Source organism: Elephantulus edwardii, unplaced genomic scaffold (genome assembly GCF_000299155.1).
Source record: "Elephantulus edwardii isolate Elephantulus edwardi_28Jun2011 unplaced genomic scaffold, EleEdw1.0 scaffold00056, whole genome shotgun sequence".
Taxonomy (NCBI): domain Eukaryota; kingdom Metazoa; phylum Chordata; class Mammalia; order Macroscelidea; family Macroscelididae; genus Elephantulus; species Elephantulus edwardii.
Genome location: NW_006399806.1, coordinates 13,959,489 through 13,970,564, shown reverse-complemented (window position 1 = coordinate 13,970,564; position 11,076 = coordinate 13,959,489). Strand labels below are relative to the sequence as shown.

The 11,076-nt window shown below is 36.5% G+C and overlaps 1 pseudogene; it reads right to left on the bottom strand.

Annotated features, from left to right (window-relative positions):
• Positions 1–7,785: 7,785 nt before the first annotated feature.
• LOC102845423 lies at positions 7,786–8,151 on the bottom strand (annotated as a pseudogene).
• Positions 8,152–11,076: the final 2,925 nt, after the last annotated feature.

The window sequence follows — 11,076 nt, the reverse complement described above, 5'->3', positions numbered from 1 at the left end:
CAAAGATGACAAAGCTATTTAAGATGGGTTTGTATCAAGGTTGTATCTTTTCTACATACTTAAACTGAACAAATCTACATGTTGCACAAATATGAGAGAAGCTGAATTACATGAAGACGAGTATAGCGTCAGGTTGTCAGGAGATTCATTGAAACCTGTGGTTTGCAGATGTCAAAACCTTGCTTACAGAAAGTGAAAAAGACTTGAACAAATTATTGATTAAGATTTGGTCCAGTCTTCCACATGGAATTCCATTTTGACACAGAGGGAGGAAAAATCTTAACAGCTTAATACATAAGTAGCATCATTATAATTAGAGAAAACATAGCAATTGTCAAGGGTTTCATTTTAGGTGGACTAACAATGTCCATGGTATCAATAAACTGAGCTGAGTATTCATTGGGAGAATCTGCTATAGAAAGTCTTTCTTAAATTACCAGTCAAACAATTACACTTTGTGGACTCAGATGCACTTGACCTAAGCCACCAGGGTATTTGAAATTGCTTTACATGCATTTGAAATCTGGACTAGAAATAAAGAAGACAGAGGAAGTATTGATGTACTTGAAATGGGATATTGACTACAAATATTGAATATACCATGAATTACCAAAACAACAAATCAATCTTTCTTAGAAGAAATACAACTGGAATGTCCTCTTATAATGGATGATAAGGACTACGGACATATTAACAGGGGGAGACAACTTCCTGGAAAGGTATTTTGGTACTATGCTTGGTAAAGTAGATGGTCAGTGAAAAAGAGAATATCCCTCAAAGAAATGAACTGATGAAATGGCTCCAACAGTAGCTCACACTCGTTCTACAATAATGGTCTTATACAATATTTGTCTTTAGGAGACTGAGTTAGTTCACTTAGCATAATACTCTCCAGTCCCTCCCAAGTTAGGTAGTCGTTGTTGTTGTTGTTCTTATGTGCCGTCGAGTCGTTTGCGATTCATAGTGACCCTATGCACAACAGCCCTAAACCCTGCTCTATCCTGTGCCAACCGCACTGCCTCTGACACACCCATCCCTATTACTCCAGTCACCGAATCAATCCATCTCATAGAGGGTCTTCCCCTCCTGCGCTGTCCCTCCACCCTCCCAAGCATGGTTTCCCTCTCCAAGGACCTGTCCCTCCTGGCAACATGTCCAAAGTATGTCAGACGAAGCCCCAGAATCCTTGCCTCCAAGGAGTAGCTTGGTTTAATCCTCTCCAAGATGAATCTGCTTGTTTTCCTGGCAGTCCATGGTACATTCAGTACTCTTCTCCAGCACCACAGCCCAAAGGCATCAACTCTCCTTCTGTCCTCCATTGCTCCTGTGTGCTGCAGTATTACATCATAATTTATCATATTTTCTCAATCCATTCAATTATGGTTGGACATTTGGGCTCTTTCCATGTTCTTGCAATGAAGAATAGTGCTGCTATGAACATTGGTGTGCAGTTTCCATTTCTGTCTCAGTTCTCATTCTCTCAAGGTGTGTCCCAAGCAGTGGAATTGCTGGATCATATGAAATATCTATGTTCAGCTTTTTGAGGAAGTGCCAAACTCTCTGCCAGAGTGCTTGTTCCATTTTACAATCCCACCAACAATGTATAAAAGTTCTTATCCCTCCACATCCTTTCTAACATTTATTACTTGTTGCCCTGTTAAACTTTGCCACTGCTACTGGAGTGAGATGGTATCTCATTGTGTTTTGATTTGTACCTCTCTTATTGCCAGTGATATTGAGTATTTATTCATTTGTCTTTTGGCCATCCAAATATGAAAATTCTGTGAAAATTCTTTCCACATCTTTGTCCATTTTGTAGGATTCTGTAAACTTTTAATATGAAACCCTTGTCTGAGATGAAATTGCCAAATGGTTTTTTTCTGGTCAATAGGTTTTCTTTTTACTCTGTTGGGATATGTTTTTGATGTGCACAGGGATTTAATCTTAAGCAGGTCCCAATCATCAATTTCATCCTCTCCAGATTGTGCATTTCTTGCTTTACTTTGCAGTTTCTTTATACCATAGTTGATGCAGTCTAAGCTTGATTCTAGTTTGTCTCTAATGAAATTTATGATTTGGTGATAATATATGGTCAGGTCTCTGATCTACCTTTAGTTGATTTTTCTTTATGGCATGAGATGTGGATCCTTTTTCCGCTTTCTGCAGATGGCAGTCCAGGTTTGTCAGCACCATTTGTTGAAAAGGTTGTCATGTCCCCATTTGATACTGGTGATTTCCTTGTTGAATATTAGTTAACCACTTATAGCTGATTCTATTTCTGGGTTCTCAATTCTGTTTCATTGGTCTATGTGCCTGTCATTGTATCAATACTATTCTGTTTTGGTTACTAGAGCTGTGTAAAAGGTTTTGAGGTCACAGAGTAATATGTCTCTCAGTTCATCTTATTTATTTTTTTTAATTCATCTTTCATTTCAGAAGTGTTTTGCTCTTTTGTAGTCTCTAGAATCTCCAAATAACTTTTACAATTTCCCTTTCACTCTCCTTGGAAAATATCTGTATTGAGATTGTGTTGAATATGTAGATTGTTTTTGGTAGGATTGTCATTTTCACAGTATTGAGTCTTCCTATCCATGAAGAGAGCATATTTTTCCATTTCTTTATGTTTTTTATTGTGTTTTGCAGAAATGTTCTATAGTTTTCTTTATATAGGTATTTTGTATCTCTATGAGGTTTACTCCCAAGTATCTCAATTTCTAGTTGGGTTTTGTAAATGATATTACTTTATTGATTTCCTTCTCTGAGTTATCTTTGTTACTTTACTAAAGAGGAATCCCACTGGTTTTAGGACATTGATCTTATGTCCTGTCCCTCTACTAAATTGGTCAACTAGTTCTAAAAGGTTTTTTGGGTGGAGTTGGGTTGTTTTTTTGTGTTGTTTTTTTTTTTTTTCTAAGTCTTTGGGATTTTCTGTGTACACTATCGTATCATCTGCATATAAGAGGGGTTTTTCTATCATCTGCATATTTTTACCATATCTTTGTTGATCTGGATGCCTTTTACTTCCTTCTCTTTTCATATTGCCCTAGCAAGCACTTCCAATACAATATTAAATAGAAGTGGTACCGGTGGGCATCCTTGTCTGGTCCCCATTTGCAAGGAAAATGCTTTTAGTCTTTCTCCATTGAGTATGAGGTTGGCTCTTGTTTTTGCATATATACTTTACACTATGTTGAGGAAATTCACTTCAATTCCAGTTTTTCTTTGTGTCTTTATCAGAAAGTGGTGTTAGATTTTGTCAAATTCCTTTTCGGCATTAGTTGTTAAGATCATATGTTTTATGTTATTTACTTTGTTAATAAGATGAAATATGTTGCTTTTCTTATGTTGAATCATCCTTGCATACCTGTTATGAATCCCACTTGGTCATGATGACTTTTTTTTATGTGCTTTTGGATTTTATTGGCTAAGATTTTGTTAAGGATTTTTGCATTTATATTCATGAAAGATTTTGGTCTGTAATCTTATTACTTGGTGATATCTTTGTCTGGTTTTGGTATTACGGTCATGCATACTTCGTAGAATGACTCTGGAAGTATTCCTTCTTCTATTTTTTGAAGTAATTTAAGTAGGATTTGTGATAAATCCTTTCGGAAAGTTTGGTAGAATTCATCTGTGAAGCCATTTGGTCCAGGAATTTTCTTATGGAGAAGAGTTTCTTTGACCTGTTAAATTTCTTCTTTGCGATAGATCAGTTCAAGTGTTCTATATCTACTCTTGTCAGTTTGAAGAGGGCATGCATTTCAAGAAATTTGTTCATTTCCTCTAGATTTTCAAATTTATCAGAGTACAGCTTTTCAAAGTATTTTGATATTATCGATATAATTTCGTCTGGTTCTGTTGTGCTGTCATCTCTTTAATTTCCTTTTTTTTTAAAATCTCTTTCATTTCTTAATGAGTTATCTGTATCTTCTCATTTTTCCCTTTTGTTAAGTTTGGTAGTGATTTGTCAATTTAGTTGATCCTTTTGAAAAACCAACTCTTGGTCTTTTTGATCGTTTGAACTGCTTTTCTGTTTTCCTTTTCATTGATTTCAGCTCTTTTTGTTGTAATTTCTGTTCTTCTAGAGATTGTAGAATTAGATTGTTGTTTTCATTCTGTTTGATTAAGATGTTAAATTAGATCATTGATTTATCTTCTTTCTTCCTTTTTCACATGTGTGCCTACAGCTACGAACTGCCCCCTGAGGACTCCATTAGCTGTGTCCCAGAGGTTTGGGTATATTGTATTTTCATTTTCATTTGTTTCAAGGAACTTTTAAATTTCATTCTTTATTTCTTTTATAACCCTATTGTGATTTACCTGAAAGTTATTCAGTATTCACATGAATGGTTTTCTAAGTTTTTCCCACCTGTGGTTCATTTCTAGTTTTATGTGATTGGGATCTAAGGAGATACTTTGCACTATTTCAATTTTTTAAAAAAATTTCTTGAGGCTAACTTTGTGTCCTAATATGTGACTGATTCTGGAGAATATACCATGTACACTTGAGAAGATGCACTTTGGTGATAGTGATGTGCTGAAATCTCCTACCATTATTGTGGTGCTATCTATTTCTTTCTTCAATTCTGTTAACCATTGTTTTATGTATTTTGCAGGTCTATAATGTGATGCATAAATGTTGATCCAGGTTAAGTCTTCTTGATCTATTGCACCTTTAATCAGTATACAATGCCCTTACTTATCTTTGATGGTGCTTTTCATTCAGCAATGTAATTTATCAGAGATTAGGATTATCACTCTTTCCTCTTTGAGATTACTGTATGTTTGGGTTTTTTCCTCCCCCCAGCCTTTGATTTTGAATTTGTCTTTCTCTTCTGTTTTTTCAAATGTATCTCTTGTAGGCAACATATTTATGTGCTGCTTTTTTTTTAATCCATTCTGCTACTCTTTTTTTCTTAATTGGTGTATTCAGTCCATTCACATTGTGATTATTATTAGATCAGATTTTACTTTTGCCATTTTTCTGTGTTTCTTTTTCTATTGTTTCTGGTTACTATGGCCTATGCACTTTTCTTTGGCATCTCCATGTGAAGTACTTCACTTAAAATTTCTTTTGGTCTTGTTTTCACAAATTCCCTAAGTCGTTTCTTCTATGTAAAGGATCTATCTCTCCTTCATATTTGATGGAGAGCTTTGCTTGGTAAAATGTCCTTGGCTAACAATTCTTTTCTTTCTGTATCTGCCATCCCATTCATTATCTTTTAGCACACATGGTTTCTGCTGAAAAATCAAAACTTAATCAATTGTTTTCCCTTTGGATATGACTCTTTGTTTTTCTTGTAGTGCTTTTAGTATTCTATCCTTATCTTTTATTTTGGAGAATTTAACTATGATATGTCTTGATAGGGTTTTAGAGGGGAATCTAGATGCAGCCTTGCATGCACTCACCTCTCTATGTCAGGAAATTTGGAGCACTGCTGTCTGGTCAATGAGTTGGAAAAGGTCATATTTATTCCAGTTCCCAAGAAGGGTGATCCAACTGAAAGCGGAAATTAATGAACAAAATCATTGTTATCATAAGCAAGCAAAATAGCTCAAGGTCATTAAAAAATTGCCAGAATTTCAAGTGGGATTTAGAAGAAGCCATGGCACCAGGGTTATCATTGCTGATGTCAAATGGATTCTGAAAGCAAGGAATACTAGAAGAAGGTCTCTTTGTGATTTATTAACTATGCAAAGGTTTTTGACTGTGTGGATCCTTACAAGTTGTGGCTAACATTGAGAAGCATGGGAATCCAAGAGCACTTGATAGTGTTCATGAGGAACCTATACCCTGGATCAGGAGACTGTTGTGCAAACATGGCAGGGAAGCACTGCATGGTTTGGAATTGGGAAAAAGAGGGCATCAGAGATGTATTTTATCCCCATACCTGTTCAATAAATATTCTCAGCAAATTATCTGAGAAGCTGGACTCTATGAAGAGGAATGTGGCATCAGAATTGGAGGGAGACTAATCAATAACCTGTGTTATGCAGATGTCACAACCTTGCTTGCTGAAAGTAAGGAGAACTTGAAGCACGTTTTTGCAGAATATCAAGGAATGCAGCTTTTAGTGTGGATTGTGTCTCAATATCAAAACAACAAATATTCTTGTCACTGGACCGATAGGATTGAGAGGAGATTGAAACTGTCAACAGCTTCATCTTGCTTGGATCCACAACAACCAGTCTGCTACAAACAGGAAATAAGGAGACATATTTTACTGGGAAAATCTGCAAGTAGGGACCACTTCAAATTATTGAGTAGTAACGCCAGTTTGCTGGAAGCAGGAGCAGCATCCACTTCCGAAATGGCTTGCCTCCGGAAACTCTATGTACGAACAGTGCTCAGGCTGTTCATTCATAGGGTCGCTATGAGTCGTCTATGACTCGACGGCATCAAACAACAACAACAACAATGCCAGTTTGAGGAAAAAGGTATGTCTGACTCAGGCCGGTCTTTCTGATTACTAGCTATGCATCTGAGACCTGGACAATTAATAAGAATGACAGGAAAAGAGTTGGTGCCTTTTAGCTATGGTGTTGGAGAAGGGCACTGAACATCCCATGGATGGCCAAGAGAACAAACTGATAATGTCTTAATGCAGCCAGAGTGTTCTTTAGAGGTAAGAATGATGAGGCTTTACCTAACATCTTTTGGACATATTGCTAGGAGGTGCTATTCCTTGGAGAGGAACATGATATGGAAAGGTACAGGATCAGTAAAGGAAAGGGAAACCCTCAACTAGGCGAACTAACACGGTGACTGCTGCAATAGGCTTTTGTGTGTCAGAAAGTGTGAGAATTGTGCAGGATAGGACTAGATTCAGATTTTTTGTTCATGGGGTCACTATGAGTCATACTTGACTTGATGGCACCTAACAACAACAACAATATATTTGGTGTTCACAGTGTATCTTGAATATTAATTTCCCCGTTCTTCAAAATACCTGAAAATTTTCTTCCACAATGTTCTCAGCATTTTCCCTGTCACTTCTCTATTCTGGAATTCTTATTGTGTGCATGTTGTTCTTTTTTATGTGACCCCCCATATGATTTTAATGTTTTCTTCATTTTCTTTATGTCTCATCTATAATTTTTCTTCTAGTATATCTCAAGTGAGGCTCTTGTCTTCCAGCTCACTGACTCTCTGTTTTATCTTTTCAGTTCTACTTTTTCTGTCCTACGGGTGTATTGTACCACTTTAGTTTTAATATTCTGGATTGCATTTTCATGGTTTTCTGTTATTTCCAGTACTGTGTTGGCTTTATTGTTTTTTATGATTTTTTTTTTAAACTTCTGTGCCTCTTTGTCTATTCGTGTTGCTCCTCATCAATACATTTCTTCTGGATTGTTTTCTCTGGAGTATTTGCTGTCTTAATTTTTTCTTCCATCATTTGCATATTCTTCTGTTGCTTTTCAAATAACTCCACATCGACATATTTCTTCCGAGGTCTCTCTATCTGAGGTATTCATAAGGTCTGCTTCTTTCAGGAGAAGAGTTATTTTATTTATTCATGATGACTGACATAATGTGTTTTCTTTTCTTTTTTTCAGTCAAAACTCCAGAGCTTTATTGCAAATGGAATTGACAACTAGACAACTCCCTCTCCAGCCTCTCTTTACCCTCTTCCCTCCCAAGACCTCCCTCCAGGAGAGGTCAGCCCAGGCCATCATGAAAGAGGAACCTGGGGAGTGCAAAGGGACAGTGCTTTCCTCCAAAGTCCATTGAAACTCTGCCTGCTGGCGCCAGTGGAAAACTTTTGGTAGAAGGTAGTGAGAGATTTAGCTCTCATCTTCAAGGTCCTCCATGTCTACATCCTGAGGGGCTTTTGTCTTTCAGCGTTTGGGCTGTGGTTCATTAGTCCTGGATGGGTTTGGGGGAGTTCCACTTCCATGGCTGCCTTCTCCTTCTCGGCAAGCCGGTTTGCTGGAGGAGCTTCCTCCGCTTTTTCCCTGACAGGATAATGTTGGCACGGGAACTGGACGAGCACTTCTTGAGGTGGTGCAGCGTGATCAGGCCTTCGTCTATCACAGCCCCGCCCACCCGGCGCCTCTGTCACGGCTCCTGATTCAGCACATGGCGCTGCTTGAACAGCTTCTTCTTCAGCTCCGTGGGGGTCGGTTGATTTTCCCGCCGGGAGCCTCCATCGAGTGTTTTCTTAATAGAAGTTAGGTTGTTGTAACTATATAGTGATCCGGAGTATGGCAATGTTTTGTGAAAAATCTGTATATTTGTGCTCCCTTCTTGGACCAACAACAATTTTCCCCCCAAAGTACCTAAATGGGAAACCAAGAAGTCTGTTGTTTCCTTCCAGAACTAGCATCTCCACCTCACTCGATCTAACCCTGTTCTTTCTGATTGAGATTAAGAGGTCCTGCATTATGTACCTAAACAGTAGTGTTTCCCCCAAAGTACTGTGAGTGAAAAGCCTCTTTCTGCAGTGCAGTGCCTCAGCTTATGATTTGAAATGAATTCCAATATGTACTCGATGGCACATAACAACAACAACCTTCTCCTAAGGACTGTTCAGAATTCCCTTCTTGTGTTCTTAATATTATGTTCTACATTTGTCATAAGTGTTTCTTCAAATTTCAAAGGTTTTGTTGTTTTTAGGTGCCACTTAGTAGGTTTCAATGGGCCATTTAGTAGGTTCCAACTTAAAACAACCCTATGTACAAGAGAATGTCATTTTTCCCAGTCCCACATTACCATTTACCTGTCAGTTTGTCATGTTATGGTGGTTTGCAATTTTCTGTAATGCTGAAGTTACTCTACCAGAATTCCATATACGAGCATGATCACCAATGATGGATTTTTCCCCCCTAGAGCTTTCAGATAAAGATAGACCAGGAAGAAGAGACTGGGGATCTATTTCTCTATAGCTTTTAGGGTAGTATACTACAGACATGATTTAAAAAAAATTACAATCATCCCACCAATTTGTGTTTTGAAATTATTCCTAGGTCTTTTAAAGCTCAATATAAACCTAGGAATAAATGTAAGCATTCATAATGCCTATTAAAGAATTGGCTCACTAAATTCTATTCTTTTTTCTCCTAGAAATGACTTTGTAATCCAGAAAAAGTAATCTCTCTAAATAGCCACATTAAATCAGCCTACTTTTGTTTTGTACCTTCTGTTACATTTTTTGTTGGAATTTAAATAAAGGTTTGTTTCCCATCTGACCTTGACTTCATTATATTGTCCAAGTTGGGTCAAATTCCTTATTCTCCAAGATATTTAAACCACTCTATTTCATTGATTCAAAATTCATGATGAAATTATATCTGAATTTTAGGGTTTTGTGGTTGATTTTTGTTTATTTTCATTGTAGTTTTCTTCTCAAATGAAAAGTAAGTCAAAGAACTTTAAAAGACAAATAAAGTTTTTGCTTTATTTTTATTACTGAAATACAGAAACACGTTGTGGATTTTTTTTATTTAAATATTATCCTCTCAGCTCTTATAGAATCTCCAGTATGTTTTCCTGCAAAGCTATAATTAATAAATATATTTTAATTGTTTAATGTCTGTCCTAGAACATTCACCAAGGACATGGCTACTTTCCAAGTCCTCACATTTGTAATAGAAATATCTGCACTGTGCCTATTAAACCATTTTAATTTGGAAGCACATAACTTACAATCTGAGTTTCACAGATAAAAAATAATTTTGCCCCAATATGAAATAAATATGCCTAAATTCTCACCAATATTTGATTTAGATGATTTACAAAATGAGATTCAGGGCTTGAGGTTGATTTAAGACTTTGAAGATGATGTAGTGAATGTGTTTTGCATGTGGCAAGGACATGAAATTTTAGATTCCAAAGTGTGGAATATTATGGATTGAATTATGCCCTACAAAAATATGTGTTGTAAATCCTTACTTCAGTTTCTGAGGTTTAAACTATTTGCAATAGAATTGTTATATATAAGCAAATAGAGGAAGCTCCATAAATTAAGTCACATTCAGATCTCCACTGAACTCGGAAATAAACTGAAAAGAGAGATTTACCTGTAGGCTATCCATTGTTGTAGAATACCATTGAGTCAGAACCGACATATAACAGGATCCAGTTCTTGGTTTTCAGAGGCAGTAAATCAAATGGGAAGATATTGTCCATCTTTAGCCTATGGAGCAGCTGCAGTACTTCAAATCGCAGAGCACTGAGTTGGCAGTGCAAGTCTTTACCAGTAAAACACCAGAGCTTCATGAGAGTCTTAATTTGGAGCCAATCCCTTAATATGGATTTGGCAGCTTTCAGGCAGAATAGATAAAATGTAATAGTAGTGGCGAAACAATGTGCTTTTAATGCTTACTATCAGGGTATTTACATAAAAATATTTTCTGATCCCTGGTTTTGCTGAAATGGTTTTCAGTTATTGCATTTTTTACTACTTTATTAATTTATTGTCAAAGATATTGTTTCATGTAGAAAAATGATCATGCCTTCAAAATGTTGTAAATCACTTACATAGTTTGGTTTATGATGAGATGAGATAAATCATTTAGGAAATTATGTATAAAGAAGCTATAGTGGCATTATGATTCAAACCTTTGACTTCTGATCAAAAGGTTTGAATTTAGCAGCACTCAGTAGCTGTAAATTTTTACATCCTTGATAACTTTATGTAATAATTCCACATACATACATATCTGTAACACTATCTCATAGGGTCAGAATGTACCAGAATAAACTCAGTAGTAATGAATTTGGGTTTGATTAATTTATATATTTATATGTATAGGCTCTGAAGGGTGGAGGGAAAGCTCAGGTGAGAAAGACTCTGGATGAGATGGATTGACATAGTAATGGGGTTAATAGGTCGGAGTCAGGGAAACTGCCTCAGGATAGGGTAGGCTTCAGAAATGCTGTACAAAGGGTCGCTATCAGTCTTAGATGACTTGATGTCCCATAACAACAACCTAAATCATGTGTTGTTTGTGTAATTAATGTTGTTGTGATCACAAGTTTATGTCACAAATGTAACTGTGGTTATAGTGGACAAGCAACTTTTAGAAAAGGATAAATTATAAATTCTTAAATCATAGCACTGATTTCGTTTTTAA